This window comes from Corvus hawaiiensis, chromosome 15 (assembly GCF_020740725.1).
Source record: "Corvus hawaiiensis isolate bCorHaw1 chromosome 15, bCorHaw1.pri.cur, whole genome shotgun sequence".
Lineage (NCBI taxonomy): Eukaryota > Metazoa > Chordata > Aves > Passeriformes > Corvidae > Corvus > Corvus hawaiiensis.
The window spans coordinates 17,538,516-17,555,559 of NC_063227.1; the positions used below are offsets into that span (position 1 = coordinate 17,538,516).

The 17,044-nt window shown below is 60.0% G+C and overlaps 1 protein-coding gene across 2 annotated transcripts in view; it reads left to right on the forward strand.

Moving 5' to 3' along the window:
- Positions 1-16,218: 16,218 nt before the first annotated feature.
- CXXC5 (CXXC finger protein 5) overlaps positions 16,219-17,044 on the forward strand; it is a 36,500-nt gene continuing 35,674 nt past the window's right edge. For both annotated transcript variants that reach the window (XM_048319936.1, XM_048319937.1), the window contains exon 1: positions 16,219-16,291. The gene's annotated coding sequence lies outside the window, so the exon portion shown is untranslated. The remainder of the gene's footprint in view (positions 16,292-17,044) is intronic.

Here is a 17,044-nt window from a genome sequence, read left to right on the forward strand (position 1 = left end):
CACTGACTGGGAACTGCTGCACTGGGCACTGCACCAGGCACCAAACTAGCACCAAACCGGGCAAAGAACCAGGCACTGCAGCAGGCAGTGCTGGCCTGGGCACCAAACCAGGCACCACATCAGGCAGAGCTATGATGACACTGAACCAGACACTGAACCAGGCACAAAACCACACTGGGCACCATTCTGGGCAGCACTGGAGCTGCACCCAATTGGGTATTGCCACACCAGGCACTGAATGAGGTCCTGAAGCTGGCGCAGTGTCAGTCAGCACCACACCAGCACCAAACTGGGCAGTGCCACGCAGGGCACGGGGTGCTGTGCTGCAGTAGGGACTGTGCCAGGCTGTCCTGTCCCACAGCACGGCCTGGCACCAACACCCAACATCCCACACCACTGCTACCACACTGCGCCCAGCACCCCCAACAGCACCCAGCATGACACCAGGTACCCCTGCTGCCCCTCACATTTGCTCCCTGGGAAGGGGCACGTGTCCCTCCAGGACACCGACACTGCAGCCCCCTTGGGACCCCTGAGGGACACCCATCCAGCACTGCCACCCTGAGACCCTGTCCCTAAGGGTGCAAGTGCCACTCACTGCCCCACGGTTAACCAAGTGCAGCAGAAAGAGTCCTGGGCTGCCAGGAACCCCAGCAGAATCCCACCACCTGCAATGCCTTTGGGTTTTTGGGAAGAGGACCGGCCCATGGAGCTAGGGGCTTCTTTTGGCTTTATCCCAGCATGGCCAGGCTTGTGGTCCCCCAGGTGCCCGTGGGAGGGTGCCGTGGTGGCCATGCAGCTGCAGGAGGAGTGACGGCTCGTGTTATTTCCGCAATAGTGCCGAAATGTGCCCAAACACTGCCTCCATTATCCGCTCCTGGGCTCTCTGCACAAGCGGGAGAGTGACCCTGGCGTGTTTTGAAACACAGCCCCTGCGCTAGGTACACAACCCGGCGGCTCTGCTTACCACGGAAACGCTCGGCCCTGCTGGATAGAGCAGCTTTTGATTGTGTGGGTGTCGCTCCCGGAACCCTCCCACTGCTGCCTCAACCGCTTCGCAACCGGCAACACACCGAGTGGAAAACAAGGCTGGCCAGAGCCTGGGTGAAATCTGCTGCTAAGGAAGGACCTGCTGGAGGAGCCACGCTCTGGCTGGCTGTTAAGGCAGTACTGATGATGTGGGGTTTTGAGGCATTTGGGAAAAACCCCGGGAAAGGGAATTTTTAGGTGTCTAATGCCGTGGCATTGGGAACTTCAGAGCGTGGTTTTATAGAGCAGTGAGATACCACTCTCAGGCACATGGTGGGATTGCTGCAGTGTTCTGTACAGGGCCAGGAGCTGGACTCGATGGTCCTCGTGGGTTCCTTCCAACTCGGGATATTCCATGATTCTATGAGCAGTTGGAGGGACCAGGGGAAGGAGAAGTGTTGGGAGCAGCAGGAAATGTGGAGGGCTGGGTGCTCCAGGATGGGTTAAGAGCTATGGAGTGTCTGTCCCCACCAGCACAGCCCTGGGCTGGCATCACTCATCTCATGGATGCCCTGTGCCACTCCTCAGGGCCAGCAGTGCCCCTCCAGTCCTGGGACAGGCTGTGGGGGCTGGCATACACTCACTGTCCATGCGGACCATGCCAGCACCCTGGCAGCGTCAGGGGTCCTATGGATGATATTTTGGGTAATGCTGTGTGTGACCAGTCTGCTCAGCGAGGAGGCGTTGGGTGACAGCCAGAGCAGGCAGTGAGAGGGAGGGTCCCAAGGGCGGGTGGAAACACCCCGGACATGCCACTAGCACACACACTGGGGCTGGGCAAGGTGAAGCCAGGAGCTCAGGGTGGCTTCAGGAGGTGACTCAGTTTCCCCACACGCACACGGGCGGTGAGGCCTATGGCAGTGGTGGCAGTGGTGCCGATGGTGGTGTGGTGGCCGTTGGGCTGGCAGCGGGCGGTTGCAGAGGCTTCCTGTTTCTGCAGGATCTGGCTGGCATTGTGCCGCACAGCGAGGGGGGCAGAGCCTCTTCTTGCACCTGCCCAGAGCATCTGCTAGGGAGAAAATCTCCATGGCAACTCTGCCGGCTCCTCCATCCCTGTTCCACGGGGGACAGGGCGCTCTGCCTCTGCCTGCCCCCACACAGCTGGGGTGTCCCCATGGTGGGGACGGGCCACTGGTGCCCTGGGCGATGGGTTCTGGGAAAGGATGGCTTTGCTGCAGGTCAGTCCCTTGCCGAGGGAGCCTGCTGATCCCTCCCTGTGGGGCTCCAGGCCTCAGACCACCAGTGATGGGCAGTGAGATCTGGGACTCACCAAATTTAGGAGACGGTTTCCCACTTTGCTCCCAGTTTCAGAGAACGAAGGTGATTTCCCATCTTCCCTGACACATCCCTTCAGGACACACTGAATCTCCCTGTGCCTCAGCGGGGGTTGAGACCTCTGCCCTTTCCAAAGTGGGGAGGGGGGAATTTTGGGGGAGGTGAAATGAGGTCCAGTGGGATGAGGGCTCCTGAGCCTGGAGCCAGCGGTGAGCCTGGGCATGGAGTGCAAACTCCACGCTGCTCATTTGGGCACCCTTCCCTGGACGGGGGCTGCTGACTGCCATCCTGAGCCCCAGCATCTCCCCTCGCCTCGTGCAGGTGCAGGCAAAGGGATGGAGCTGCTTTCTGGAGCACTGCCTGTCTGGTGTCTCTCGGGAAGCTGAGCAGCGGCAGTCCCTCAGCCCACGAACCCTGCTCACCCATCACCTTGCTCTGCCCTTGCTGCAGGGCTCTCGTGGAGACCCTGGCTCTGGACTCCTTGTGGGCTCTGGAAAGAGCCAAGAAGGAGGTGGAGAAGATTTTCAGTGAGACTGGAAAAGGGAGGGAAACGCAATGGGAAGCAGCACTTGTGAGGGCTATGGAGGCTCCTGACATCCTCTGGCCCTGCCATTTATATGGGCACTGAGGGAAATACTGTTGGGTTTCTTAAGGGCTGGAGTGACTCAGTCCCTGCAAACCTCTCCTGCTTCCAGGAGTGTCTGGGATGCTGGGAGACAACCCCACCTCTCCAAAGGCCACCAGTCCCACCAGTCCCTCCAGACAGCTGCCACCCCTGCAGCCCCAGCCTGGCTGGTGGTGCCTTCTCTCCTCCTTCCCCCTGAGCTCCAGAGGGCACCTGCTCCATTCCTGGCCTCACTGAGCTCCTTCTGAAATCAGGGCATTCAGGCAACCCCTCAGCTGCTGGAAACCCACAGTCTGCACTTTTAAAAGGGGAAAGGAAACTGCTGTGCCAAGGAATTGAATGAGGGGAGCCCAGCCCTTGTTCTCTGTGAGCGTAGGAGCATCCCAACTGCAGACAGATCCCTCAGCTGCAGCGGGATACCCTAAAATTTCATTTCTGCAGCCAGGATGCAGCCAGTTCCCACACCAAGAGGCAGCCTCTGACCCAGAGGGTTTCCAGAGGGAGGATAAAGAGTGGGACAACCCAAGGAATGGCCTCTCTGCTATATAAAGGTGGGAAACTGAGGCATGGGATGATTTAGGGACTCAGTCAAGCCATGTGTGACAGGATGCAGATGGCCCGAATCCCAGGCTCTTCTCTGAATTGCTGCTGAATTCTCCCAGAGGCAAAAAATAGCAATTTTTGATTGCCTCTGAAGCACCCGTTGAGGATGCTGAGCCCTCAGGAAGGAGGGAGCCGTTGGTGGAAAGGATCCCAGGGCACCAACTGGAGCGTGGGGAGATGGTCCAGGCTGGGGGAGCAGGGGACAGAGGTGATGAAAGGACAAGGGGGAACAGTTTCTAACTAAAAGACGAGAGCTTTAGAACGAATATTAGGAAGAAGTTCCTCCCTGTGAGGGTGGGGAGGCCCTGGCACAGGGTGCCCAGAGAAGCTGTGGCTGCCCCATCCTGGAAGTGGCCAAGGCCAGGTTGGATGGGAGCAAAACCAACACAAACTGGTTCTAGTGGAAGGTGTCCTTGTCTGTGGAACTGGATGACCTTTAAAGTCTCTTCCTTCCCAAACCATTCTGTAGTTCCATAGTGTCCTCCTCAGGACCATGTTGGAGATGGATATTTGGGATGGTCCATGAGCTGGAGTGAGTGTCTCCAGTGAGATCTCTGTGAATCATCTGCCAGTCCCTGTGCCCCTCCCCAGACTGGCCCAGGAGTGTGCAGTGGCCAAAGCAGCACCAAAGTGCCGCTCCTGGGATGAGGACCTGGCTGCCCTGGGAGCCATAAATCAGACCCACAGCCAAGGCATTGCTTGAAGGAAGCTGGCTTCCACCTCTGGTCAGTGATTGTCCCTCCTTGCTGGTGGGCTCAAGCTGGTTCCTGGAGACCAGGTGTGACTTCTCCTGGGTGCCTGTGGGACACATGCACTCTCAGCATGGCTTTGTCCCTACCCCAGCTTATGTGCCAGGTGGTGAAAGAGTTTGGCCTTTGCTGCTTGTTGAGAACTGCCCATGTGTGAAGATAAAACAGAGGGAATGTCACGTCCTGGCACTGCCGTCTCCAGGAGCGGCCAAGGGGGCTGGGACATGCTGGAAGTCAGCACGAGGAGCTCTGATGGGCTGAGCTTATCAACTTCACCCCTCTCAGATATCATCTGTGTGGTTTGTGTAGAGCAAAAGGATCCCAGAGGTGTCTGAACCCCAAACTGCCTTTTGGAGGATTGTGTCCTCCTGTCCCGCTGTGCCTGGACACCAGTGGATGTCCCCAGTAGGCTGTGGAGGGTCTCATCCTTGCCAGGTACTGGACTTTTCAGGTGGGTCTGAACTGGGGTAGAAGAGCTCTTGAAAGCGAGAGGTTCCATGAGCTGCCCCACGGCCATGTGGCACTGGCACCTACGGGGTGCTCCCACTTGAGCTGTGCAGGGCTCTGGGCTGGGAGAAGCTTGGATGCTTGGGACCTGGGCAGAGGCTGGACAAAATGTGCTCATCACCCTGATTTGGACCGGAATCTGCTATTTCAGTCTCTGTGACCTAATGCTCTGTAGGTGCCTTTGAAAATAGCTGGAGGGCGGCTGCAGGGGCTGGGTTTCAGCAGCGATCCCGAACTTGAGCCGCGATGGAGCAGCACCGCAGCCCCACAAAGCAGGGCAGTTCAGCAGAGACACCCCGAGGAACTGAATCTGCTGGATGTGGAGCGAGGCAAAATGTTTGATCTGGAGAATGCCAGAGCTCCAGGTCAGTGCGGAACATGAGAACAGGAAAAGGTGGCAGAGTCCGAGGGGACGATGCTGAAGTCATCAGCATTAAAAATGGCACCGAAATCAGCCTTTTCCTGTGAAATAATTTGGCTGGAATGAAATTGTTTTTCCTGATGGCAGCCAGCCCCTTTAGGGGTTAACTGCAGCCCTGCTGAGAGAACTGTAAAAGGTGTTTCCGAAATATTTCCACTGCCCCGTTGGTTTTATGGCCAGGAAAGGCAGGGCAGGCCTGCCTGGGCAGCGGGGCGCTGCCAAAGCCCAGCTGCAGGATGGCCATGCAGATGGAAACCAGGCTTGGAAAAGCAAGCAGGGATTCCAGGCTGGACATCAGGAAAGTCACCCAAGGGTGAGGATGGATGCAGGAAGGGACCCCCCATTGATACACCCCAAAACCACGGGGATGGTGAAAGTCCTCCCTGGCTTGGGGCACAGAGTTGATGGGGTCACTTCCACATTGGGTTATGGAGGGTCTGGAGAGCCTGTGGAAGGGATTGGGTTTTGGGGATTGGGCAGTCACATTCAGTCAGCCTAATCCCCCACTCTTGCCCAGTGCTGATGGCTGGGACCTTTGCAGGTCAGGACACAGGAGAGGATGGAGAGGCACCTCACCCTGCTGATGGTGGACCTCAGGGGCACAGCGGGTAGGGACACAGAGGTTTGCGGGTCTGAAGGCCACAGGAGACGCCATGATGCTGCCTGGCTCCATGTGCCCTGGGATATTTGACTTCATCCATGTGCCCTTGGATCAGGCTTGGACACAGGGAATCGTGGAATCATTAAGGTTGGAAAAGCCCTCTAAGATCACTGAGTCCAACCATCAACCCAGCACTGCCAAGAGCACCACTAACCCGTGTCCCCAGCTGCCACATCCACTTGGCTTTTGAACATTTCCAGGGACAGTGATTCTACCACATCCCTAGGCAGCCTGTTCCAAGGCCTGACCACCCCTTCTGGGAAGAATTTTTCCCTAATATCCAATCTAAACCGCTCTGACACAACTTCAGGTCATTTCCTCTTGTCCTATTGCCAGCTGCCAGGGAGCAGAGCCTGACCCCCACCTGGCTGCACCCTCCTGTCAGGGAGTTGTGGAGAGGGAGACAGTCCCCCCTGAGCCTCCTTTTCTCCAGGCTGAACCCCCAGTTCCCTCAGCTGCTCCTCATCTTGTGCTCCAGACCTTTCCCCAGCTCCGTTCCCTTCTCTGGACATGCCCCAGCCCCTCAATGTCTTTCTTGTCATGAGTGGCCCAGAACTGAACAAGAACCTGAGGGACACAGAGGGTGCTGGTCATTGGTGTGCTGGACACCCCAAAACTCATCTCAGAAAGCCCATTTCATGGAGTGTGGCCAGCAGCAATCTTTGCTTTGGCCCATGGTGAGCATCTCAGAGGTTCCCTCCTGCCTGATCCCTCCTTTCAGACACTCCCAGCACTGGTGCTCACACCAGCTCCCTCTGGCTCGTCTGTGCAAGTCTTGGCTCCCCTCTTCCCTCTGCTTCCAGGCCAGGTTTCCAAGTGCTTTATGCTTAAGCTCAGGCCCAGATATTTGTGTCCAGGCTGCAGTAAAATAGCAGCAGCCAAGTCTGATTTGGGCAAAAAGTAGATTGAATTTCCTGACCTGCGCAGACAGGACATGAAACAGGAAAGTGGCCACCAAGTCACCTCTCCAAAGCATCCCTGTATTGGTGGGGGGCTCCTGGGCAGCCCAGCTGGGTTGGTGGCTGAGTGGGTTCTGATCACCTCTGTACCTGGGAAGGGGCAGCCCATGGTTAAGGATAAGTGAAGGAAAGGTGTTTTTTGCTGGGGTTTCTGTGGCCGTGTGTCACAGCTGGGCCCGGCTCGCAGCTGTGTGCAAGGGCAGCTGGCAGGAACCAACACTCGGTGGCCAAGCTGGCCTGGCCGAATTGAGGGGAATTTCTATTTTCACTCTGTGCCTTTTCTCACTCTCAAAAGTAATGAAATGCAGGAGCCAGCATTAATGCACCATTAAAACTGCAAATTTCAGCACGCAGCCATCAGGAAATGCAAATACTCGGCTCTACTGTCAGCGCTACCTCTGCCGTGACAGCAGAGGAAGGGGCTGGCACGTGGCTGACCTTTGCTACCAGGAAAAATCTCCAGTGATGCTCAGCTTCTGGCTCTTGTCTCCCTCCCCAACGCTTCGTCCTCTCCCACCTACATCTGGGCTCACGCCCCAGCCAGCACTGAGGGGCACAGGGGGGAAGGGGTGGCACAAGGAAGTATTTGAGCTCGGCTGTGCCTGTCCATAGAGGGTTTCATGCTCCTACCTGAGGTTTGGGGTGCTCCCAGGGGGCTTGGGTTGGGGAGTGCGATGGGGAGGAGGCAAACTGTGCTGGGGCTGCTTTGTGCAGGGATGTGCCTGTCCCCAGGCCACCGAGGGTGACAGCAGGAGGAAGAGGAAGAGAAAGGCTGCAGGAGCCCTTGCTGCAGCTGGCGAGCACTGCCTGTTCCACCTCGCAATTGTGCTGTGTGTCGCTGGCAGGGACCTGCTTTTCCATAAATTTGGGTGGAAGGGAGAGTTTGGCAGAGCCCTGGGCTGCAGGGAAGGATTTACAGCTGCTCTGGCTGCTCTGTGTTCTCCTTGCAGGGCTGGGGCTCCTGCAGAAATGCCCGGGAGGAGGAGGAGATGGAGGAGGGAACCCGTGCTGGCATCCATCCAGGGAACAGGGTCCCAGCCAGCGCTGGATCAGGGGAGCTGGAGGAGGCGGGATGAACAGGGACATCCTTGGTTCACCTATGGATCTATGGCAATCACGGGGCTGGGAAAGCTGGGGTAGGGGCAATGGGGGGATGCCCATGCTGGGCTGGAGGGGGGTAATTCTGTCCAGTATGGGCACAGCTAGGCACCGAGATTCCCAGCAGTGGGGAATTGGTGGGGAGACACCTTGTCCACCTCTGGAAAGGTGGTGGCATCTCCCAGTTCCAGCCTGGCCAAGTGCTGTGGGCCCCTGAGCATCTTGGGGCACATGGAGCATCTCAGCCTCTGGGGCACTTAGGGGCACTTGGAGCACCTCATCCTGTGGAGCATCTCAGGGCACCTGGAGCACCTTATCCCTTGGGGTTACCTAGGGCACCTCATCTCCTGGAGCATCTCAAGGCTCCTGGGGCACCTTCTTCCATGGAGTCCCTCAGGCAAGGCCACTGGCCACTGCCAGTCCCAGTGTTGAGCACCGTCCTCCTCGAGCAGGTTTGCTGACAAGTAACATCTTCCCACCACAGGTCATTGTCTCCTGCCTGGCTGGCAGCCTGGCAGAGGCCTCTGGGCAGCTCCTGCAGCTGGGGCAGTGCACATCCATGTATCCCTCCTGGAAGACATCAAGCCCAGGAAGCATCTGGGCTGGGTCACGAGGATGAAAACATGCTCTGATAGCTCCAGTTTGCTCTGGGTTATCTGAGGTCATGAGCTGTGCTGCCCCAGAGTGCTGGGAAAAGACCATTTTCCTTCTTTCCACTGAAGTTCGAGTTTTCCAGGCAGCCTTAAGCAGCGCTGGAGCTTTCCCAGAGATGCCTCGTGGCTCTTCATTCTTCCTGTCTCTCCTGCCTGCTCTCCTTAACTCAAAACAAGAGCCGCTTGAGGAGGGAGATGCATCCCAAGCGTCCCTCCTCTCTCCTTTGCGACGAGCACAAAATAGGTATCGGCCCCGTTTCCAGATGGAAACGTGAGGCCTGAGGATGGATAAAGAGTTTTCTAAGGCTTTGGAGCAAGGTGTGGACAGCGCTGAGAATAGCATCGCGAAATCTCAACTGCCAAGCCCTTAGCCTAACCAGAAGGTTATTCTTCTTCCCTTATGCTCATACATATCCATTAGGATGAGACCATATGTGTGAGATGTAGATGAATTTCTTTCCTCTTGACAAGTCCAGTTGGTCTTCCTAGGTAAGGAGATGGTGGTCTGTTCCCATCCAACTCCAGGCTGGCTCTTTGCCGCAATTTCTTGGGTTGTGTTTGCCCCGGAAGAAATGGAGCTACACGTCGGAGCTTCAGGCCTAGCTCTTCTCCACACGCCAGTTCTTTTGATGCCAGATGTCCCTGGGGGGCTGTGGAAGTATCCCCAGAGCGTGGGGAGTGTGGGGAAGCTTTCAGTGAAGAAGAGCAACCAGGTGGGATAGGGCAGGGGGAAGGGCTGCTGGCCCATCCCCAGCCAGGTCCCAGAGGGCTTCCTGGGGAGGAGGTGGCTTCTCTGATGGCAGGAGCAGCGGGTGAGTGCAGCCCTGCGCTCCTGCTCTTCAGCTGGCTGCACAGGGTGTCTCCCAGAAGACCTCGATGGGACCCTTGCACACCTCAGCTCACCCAAGAACTGGGTGCTGCCCTCGTAGCTGAACTCCGGCGTTGAACGGTCCCTTGAAGATAAAGTGAGGAGAGAGATCTTGGAGGTTTTAGGTGGTTACAGATGTGATGTGAGACACATCCAGTTGTTGCTCAGCCCCAAAGGTTCCTATCAGAACGAAGAGTGGCCTGGACATAACTGGTCCTTTTGACACATCACAAACCATTGGAGGCTGCAGATCAGGGCAGGGCTGACACAGTGGATGGTGTTTAGGTGACCGAGGGGGGACAGCTCCTTACACCCACAGAGCCAGGTCTGTCAGCCCCTTCCATAGCATCGATCACGTGTTGCTGCTGACATCTGTTACAGACAGAGGGGAAGGGGGTGGACTCTGGGCATCGCTCCAGCGTGTGAGAGCCAGGGGGTGACTTCTTCTCAGGATGGTGGAGCTGGGCAAAGGAGACCAGTCTGAACAGAGAAGGCAGCCTTTGAGAGTCACAGAATCACAGAATCAGAGGGCTGGAAAAGCCCTCTAGGAGCATCGAGTCCTGCCATTAACCCAACACCACTGTGTTCACCATGTCCCCAAGTGCCACATCCACATGTCTTGTGAGACGTCCAGGGATGGCGACTCCACCACTGCCCTGGGCAGCCTGTTCCAATGCCAAATTCCTTCCTGCAAGAAAGGATGGTTCACCTCCACAATGTCTTGGTCAAGGCTCAGCTGCAGCGGCATTGATGGGAAGAGGGGATGTGGAATGAAGGGAAATATGTCCAGGTGGGATCTCACAGGGGAGGGACCAACCACGTGCTTGTTCTCAGAGGCCTCATGACCACGGGAGGTGACAGGACATCACCTCCTCCTCCTGTGCCCACAGGCACTGCTGGCTGCTGGCCCACGTACAGCCGTGAGCCAGATTTTATGCTACACATTCCAGGCTTCTCCGTGGCCCTCCACAAAACACAGACACGCTCAGGTGACACTCACCATCACCCTCAGGATCCCGAATCCCTGCTGCCTGCTGAGGCTGTGTGTGCAACATCTGGGTGCAGGAGCATGAGGGTGGAGTGCTGGGCAGGAGGCAATGACCTGGCTGCCACAGTGGCCAGGAGGAGGCCAGCAGTTTTCACCATCATTTCTCCACGGCTCCTGACTCAAGTGTGCCCAAATTAGCTCTTGCCATAACTAACTTTGATATTTCCAGTGGAAATCATGTAACTGGCAGGTCTGTTTTTAAAATCAGGGTTGCTCTGACCTTTCGGTCTCCTTGTTTGTGTGGACAGGCAGGAGAGGTTTGGAAAGCCCCATCTGGCTCTGCTGTTCTGGTGGCGAGGGCTCACGAGGAGGGACCACATGGGGCAGGGTGTCCTCCCATCCCAGGTGCTGGGGCTGAAGGATCCTGTCCCACCAGGGGCTGGGGGTGGATTTGAGATGACACCACAGGGCTGGCCAGGGGATGAAATGTGGGAGGACATGGGTGGAGCAGGAATAAATCCCCTCTGGAGCCTGGCTTGCTCTGCATTTCAGCTCCCATCTGAAGGGCAACATTCTCTGGTCTGAGAATGGCTGTTTTCATGTCACTGGTGTCTTCCCAGAGCCGGCTGCTGAGCAGCAGCTTGGGGTGAGCCAAAAATCTGCAGGCACTGGGAAAACCCCGGTGTTAATGTGACCCAGGACCAGTGTCCCCCGCCTGGCCATGCACCACAGCACTTGCCTGTCCCTCTGTCCTCGCTGCGGCTTGGGCAACGCTTCGGTCACCCCCAGCAGCAGCCGTAGGCAGCAGGAGCCACGGGAAGGGAAGGGATGGGATGGGAGTGTGCCGACGGGCCCCAGCCCCGCGGCTGCCCGCCCTGCCTGCGCAGGCAGATGGCTTTTGCAGGGCGCTCCGGATGTTGGAGCCAGGCTATTTTGGACCACGTGGGCGTCTGAATTCCAGGCGAATCCCCGGCTCAAAAAAAAAAAAAAAAAAAAAAATTCCCAACGCCTGCCAGGGTCCCCGGAGGTGGAAACGCTGCAGCTCGAGTGTCCTCGTGGTTCTCTTGCTGCCTGGCACGTAGGCGGGACTCGGGCTACAGCCCACCCGCCCCTGCGGCACAGACCCCCTGTGCCCGCTCTCCCTCCTCCTGGCCAAGGCTGGGACACCCGGATGGCCGTGGTGTCCCTTGGCACGATGTGAGCAGCTCCTCAGCCCCCAGAAGGGCCCGTTTGGGTGGGGGTCTGGCCGCGCTTCCTTCCTGCAGCCTGCGGGGTGCCTGCCAGTCCCCGGGGCTCTCCACAGCCCGCTCCCGCCTTGCTCCACTGTGCCTGGGATGGGAGAGGGCAGAGCGAAACCGGCTTCCTGCCCTTCTCCCAGCCGCCGGCGCGGCGTATGTTTGCTTTGAGGCCCGGGTCCCTCCTGCCAGGACATTCCCGGGCAGCGGCCGCTGCCGTTTGCACAGGAGCCAGGGGGACATCCCGGACCCCCCCGGCCACAAAGGCCGGTGCCTCACGCCTGCCCCGCACCCGCGTCCCCCTCCTCGGGCACCCCAGGAACCCACGCCGGGCTCCCACGAGGCACAGGAACCATGCGGTGACCCGTGGGCAGCGGGGGCTCGCGTCGTCCCCCCGCCCCAGCCCGCTCAGGAAGGGGTGGCCGGTCCCTGCGTGGCTGTGGCATGTCCCCGGCAAGCGGGGCCAGCGCGCCCAGCGTCCGCCATGTGGGAGACAGCTGGGGTTAAAAATTAACACAGCAGAGCTCAGCTCAGGGGCAGCGGGGGCCGGCCGAGGGGTACGTGCTGCCCGGGGGACCCCCGTGCTGGGACTCGGGGTTGTGTAACTGGGAAGGTGGGGACTCCCACGGCCCTCCAGTGGGGTGGGGCGAGGGGCTGCGGTGTCCCCTGGGCTTGGCTGGACACAGACAGAGCCCTGTGCCACTGCAGCAGCCAGCTGAGCGTGATGGCAGGTCACTCCGATCCCCGCTCTAGGAGGTCGGCACCCAAAAAAACACCAGCTGCCCCAGCTCTGCTTTCCAGCACCAGCAGGGCCAAGGGTTTTGTACCAGTCTGACCCCAGCATGCCAGGATGGGGGGTGTCTCCCAGCACAGCACCTGGAGGAGCTGGGGTCCCCCATCCAGCCCCCTTCCCAAAATCAGGGCTGTCACCAAGGTCTGGGGCTCCTGACACAGCATCTGGCTGGATTTGGGTCCCCTCCACCAGGAGACACCCAGCACCCTGCACGGAGGAGGTGACAAGACAGTGCCAGCTCTGTAACCCACTTGGATGGCAAGGGCTGGCCTGGGGGAATTTGGGGTTGGGAATTTTGGAGGTGTGTTTGTGCTGTGGAGACTGTTGGGACACGTCTCCCACTCAGGCAGCCTTGGCAGCCCTCCAGCCACTCATGGAGTCCCACTGCCACCCGGGGGAGGGGGTCATGGACCTGCATGACCCCCCCTCACTGCTGCAGGGTCAGGCTGCTCTGTAATACCTCCATGTCCCACCCCCAGTTATTCCTGGCTCTTCTCCTGAAGCTGGACTGAGGTCCTGGATTCGTTCCCCAGCTGGGGAGAGGGCAGTGCAGACCCCACGGCCAGAGCCCAATGCCCAGCATTGGCAGGGGAGATTTTGGCCTTGGCTCCAGCAGGCAGCGAGCAGGGGCAGTGCTGCTGTTTGCTGACAGGTTTCTGCCCTGTCCCCTTGCCATCTGTCCCCATCCCCTGCCCCCTCTGTCCCTGTGCCCTGTGTCCTCCATCCCTGGCACCATCATTCTCCTGTCTCTCTGTCCCTTCATCCCTGTCCCATTTGCCCTTCATCCCTGTCCCTCTTCTGCTCACCCTTCAACCTTGTCCCACTCGCCTCCCAACCATGGCCCTGTCATTCTCCATCCCTGTCCTCTCACCCTTTCTTCCTGTCCCATTTGCTCTTCATCCTCATCCTCATCATCCTCCACCTCTGGCCCACTCACTCTCCCCCAGTGTCCCCCTTGCCCTCCATCTCTGTCCCCTCTGCTCTCCATCCTCATCCTCCTGTCCCTCACAGCCCCCAGCATGCCATGGGAAAAGGCTCCAGTAGCAGATTGGAGGCTCAGGGACTGCCCTTGTCACATCCCTGTGCTCTGGGGATCTGCCTGCCTAGGAGCACTGGGGGACCCAAATCCTCTGGATTTGGGGGACTCCCTGTGACTGGAGTGCTAGGCAGTGGGAATGCTGGGGAGCCTGGAGGTTTGCTGGGGGACACTGGGCTGAAGCCGCAGCTTTGCTGCTGTCACTGTCAGCAAGTCCCAACTTGGCTTTGGGCCTCAGTTTCCCTTCTCTTTGAGGATTCCAGACCTCAGAAAAGGTGACTTGCCCACACCTAAGTTTTCCAAACACGCTGAGAAGTGAAATGTTGCTGCATTTGGGGACCTTCAGTGGGTGGCAAACTCCAGGTGCTACTGCCACAGGCCCTGCCTTGGCAAAGGGGACATCAACACCCCGTGGTTCGTGGTGGCAGCAGGGGGTTGTGTCAGGTCCTTAAAAATAGCCAAAAAGGGGCAAAGAAAACTCCCTTGGTGAAGCCCACGTGGGTGAGATGGTGCTGTATGCTGGGGAATGTCACCTGGAGTGGTGCTGGTGGGATGCTGTCCCTTCTCCTATGCCACTGGTGCCACCCGCATCCCGTGTGCCGGGCACGAGGCTCCTCTGCTCCTTTTTTGGGGGAGCTGAGAGGCTGAACTGTGGAAGGAGGCAGGTGGGGAACACATTAAGAGGGCCAGCAGAGGAGCTGAAAGGGTGCCCAGGAGGATGGGACCATGCTCCCCCATCACTGCCACCCGGGAGGGAGATTTTTTGGGAAGCCGGAGCATCATCGCAGCACCCGCGGTTGCAAATCCCAGTGGCTAAATCTGCGAGAGGCGCATAATTAACGAGACGTGGATCAAATACAAACAGCGCATCCGCGCCGCTCGCCCCCCCCCGCCCCATCGCAGATTTTTTTGTTTCATTTCGAGGCGGGAGCGGGGTGGGAAGAGATTTCGCATTCCTGTGAAAAAAAAAAAAAATCAACGGCAACACAAACCCAGTTTCATTTTTGTCAGGGTTTCTGCTTTTGAGAGGGTTTGGGTATTTTGCTGGCAACCGAAAAGGCTGCGGGAATTGGGGGTGGTGGGTTTTTTTTGGGCTGTTTGTCCCTGGAAAGCTGCTCTCGGCTGAGGAGTGGGGATTTAAGGATTTTTTTTTTTTTTTAACTTCCAATATTTCAGTGCCCACAACTCAGAGGGGAGAAAAAAAAAAAAAAAAACACCAAACCCAACAACAACTCTCCCCCTCAGCAGCAAAAAATTCTGGCAAAAAGTTAAGCAGGAAACTTCTGGGCCAAGCGTGTTATTCCCACCCCCCCCCCCGCGGGGCCAAACCTCGGGATTTGTCCCCTCCCTCCGGCTGACTTATCGGACCATCGATTATTTGCTGTTTATTCAGGGGGATTTCAGCGATGTCCCGCTGTGGGACCGTGAGGTCCCTCCCGGTGGAGGCAGCAAGCGCGGGGCTCCGGGATTCTGGGATTGGGGCGATCCTTCCTGTGCGCCCGGGCGTGCTGCTGGGATGGGGGAACTCTGCACCCCTCAGTCCCCCCCGCTGCACCTCGGCTACCTGGGGGTGGCTCTTTCTTCTGGGACCTGCTGGCAGCTGCACCCCACGGGGGGGCAGAGAGATGGGAACACTCTGTGGACACCCCATGGAGGGGAGAACAGAGGGACTGGCACCCCACAGGGGGTGCAGAGGGATGGGGTACCTGCAGGGGGACACCCCACACTGGGGACAAGGGATGGAGCACATGCAGGGGAGCATCCCATGGGGGGAATGGACAGAGGGATGTGCACCCCATAGAGGGACAGGCCGGTGAGGAACATTCTGGGGTATGAGGATGCATGTGAGGGTGTCGCCCCTCGGGGAGCAGGGGGGCGGGAGGAGGCACAGTTGGGTGACACCCCAGAGAGAGGATGGTGACGTCTCACTGGGGGTCGGTGGGGATTAGGGGGGGCACAGTAAGGTGGATGGGACATGGTGGGGGGACATCATGGTGACACCCATGGGTGCGGCTAGGACACGGGGTGCACAGTGAGGGGAAACCTGTGGGGGACAGGTGGGACGTGGAGGGGGTACAAACAGGCTGGCATCCGTGGAGGTGGATGGGACACGGGGGACACACTCCAATCTCCTCCGTGTGGAACATGGAGGGTTGGGACACCACAGTGACACTCGGGGAGGGGCGGGGGGGGGCAGTTGGGACACGGAGGGCGACGCACCACAGCAACACCCGTGTCGGGTGTACAGCCCACGGGCGGCACAGCACAGTGACACCCATGAAGGCATCTGGGACACGAGGGGACACAGCGCGGTGACAACCGTGGGGGTGGCTGGGACACCATGGAGAGGGGTGGGCGCACCACGGCGACACCCGTGACGGGGGGGGGTAGGTAAGACATGGGGGTCACAGCGGGATAAATCCCGTGGGGGGTGGCTGGGACACGAGGGTCACACTCTGTCGCCACCCGCGGGGTCGGCTGGCCCACGGCGCAGCGGGGTGACACCCGTGGGGGCGGCTGGGACACTGGCGATGGGTGTAGCCACACGGCGATGGGGGTCGGGCGAGCCGGGGCGGGGGAGGCTGGCTGTGCGGGCGGCGCGCGCGCGGGGCGGCGGGGGGCGCGCGCGGCGTGTCGTGTCGCGGCGTGTCGCGGTGTCCGGCGGCGCGGGGCGCTCGGCCCGGTCCGGTCCGGGTTTTGCCGGCAGCCGCGGGCAGCGGCGGCGGCGGCGGCAGCGCCGTGCAGCGCGGAGCGGGGGCTGCGCACTCCCAGAGCGAGCGGCGATGTGGAGGTGGGTGTGCGGCGGCGGCGAGGCACCGAGCCCGCCTCGGCTCCCCGGCCCCGGCCCCGGCCCCGGGCAGGTGCTGACCTTCCCCTCCCTACCCCGCTCGCTTCCCCTCCTGCCCCCTCGCCGGCGCCCGGGCAGCCCCCCGCCGCTCCCGGCAGCGCTGCCCGCAGCGCGGCGGCTCCCGGACCGCCGGTCGGTGCCGGCCCCCGGGGCGCTCCGGCGGCGGAGTTGGGGTGGGGGGTGTCGGGGGGCTGTCGGAGAAAGGGGAGGTGGCGGAGAAGAAAAAGTTTGGCGGGGGGGATCCGCGGCTCGCCCCGCTGCCCGGCGCCGTGCCCGGGCTGCCCGCGGCGGCGGCGGGGCCGGAGCTGGCCGCCTGCCCGCCTGCCCGCGTCGGGCCCGGCCAGTGCTGCCTGCGCGGCGCCCGAGCGGCCCCGCCGCTTCCCGGGGATGGGAGGGGACGGGGGGGTGGGGGGGACGTCGGGGTAACGAGCAAAGTTTTTCTCGGTGCGACTGAACCCCGCTGCCGGTACCCGCAGCCCGGCTGGGATGCGCTGGGAGCCGTGGGGAGGGATGGAGTGAACCCCCCACGTCTCCCCCCGCCGCCCCGGACCGCCGCGGCAGCGCCCGGTGGTTTCCCGGGTGACAATGGTGGCGGCGGGGCCGGGGGGCGGCGGGGGGCGGCGGCGCCGGGGGGAGGCGGTGGGCAGCGGGGCCGGCGCTGCCACCCGCGGTGGGGCTCGCGTGGGGGGCGCGGGG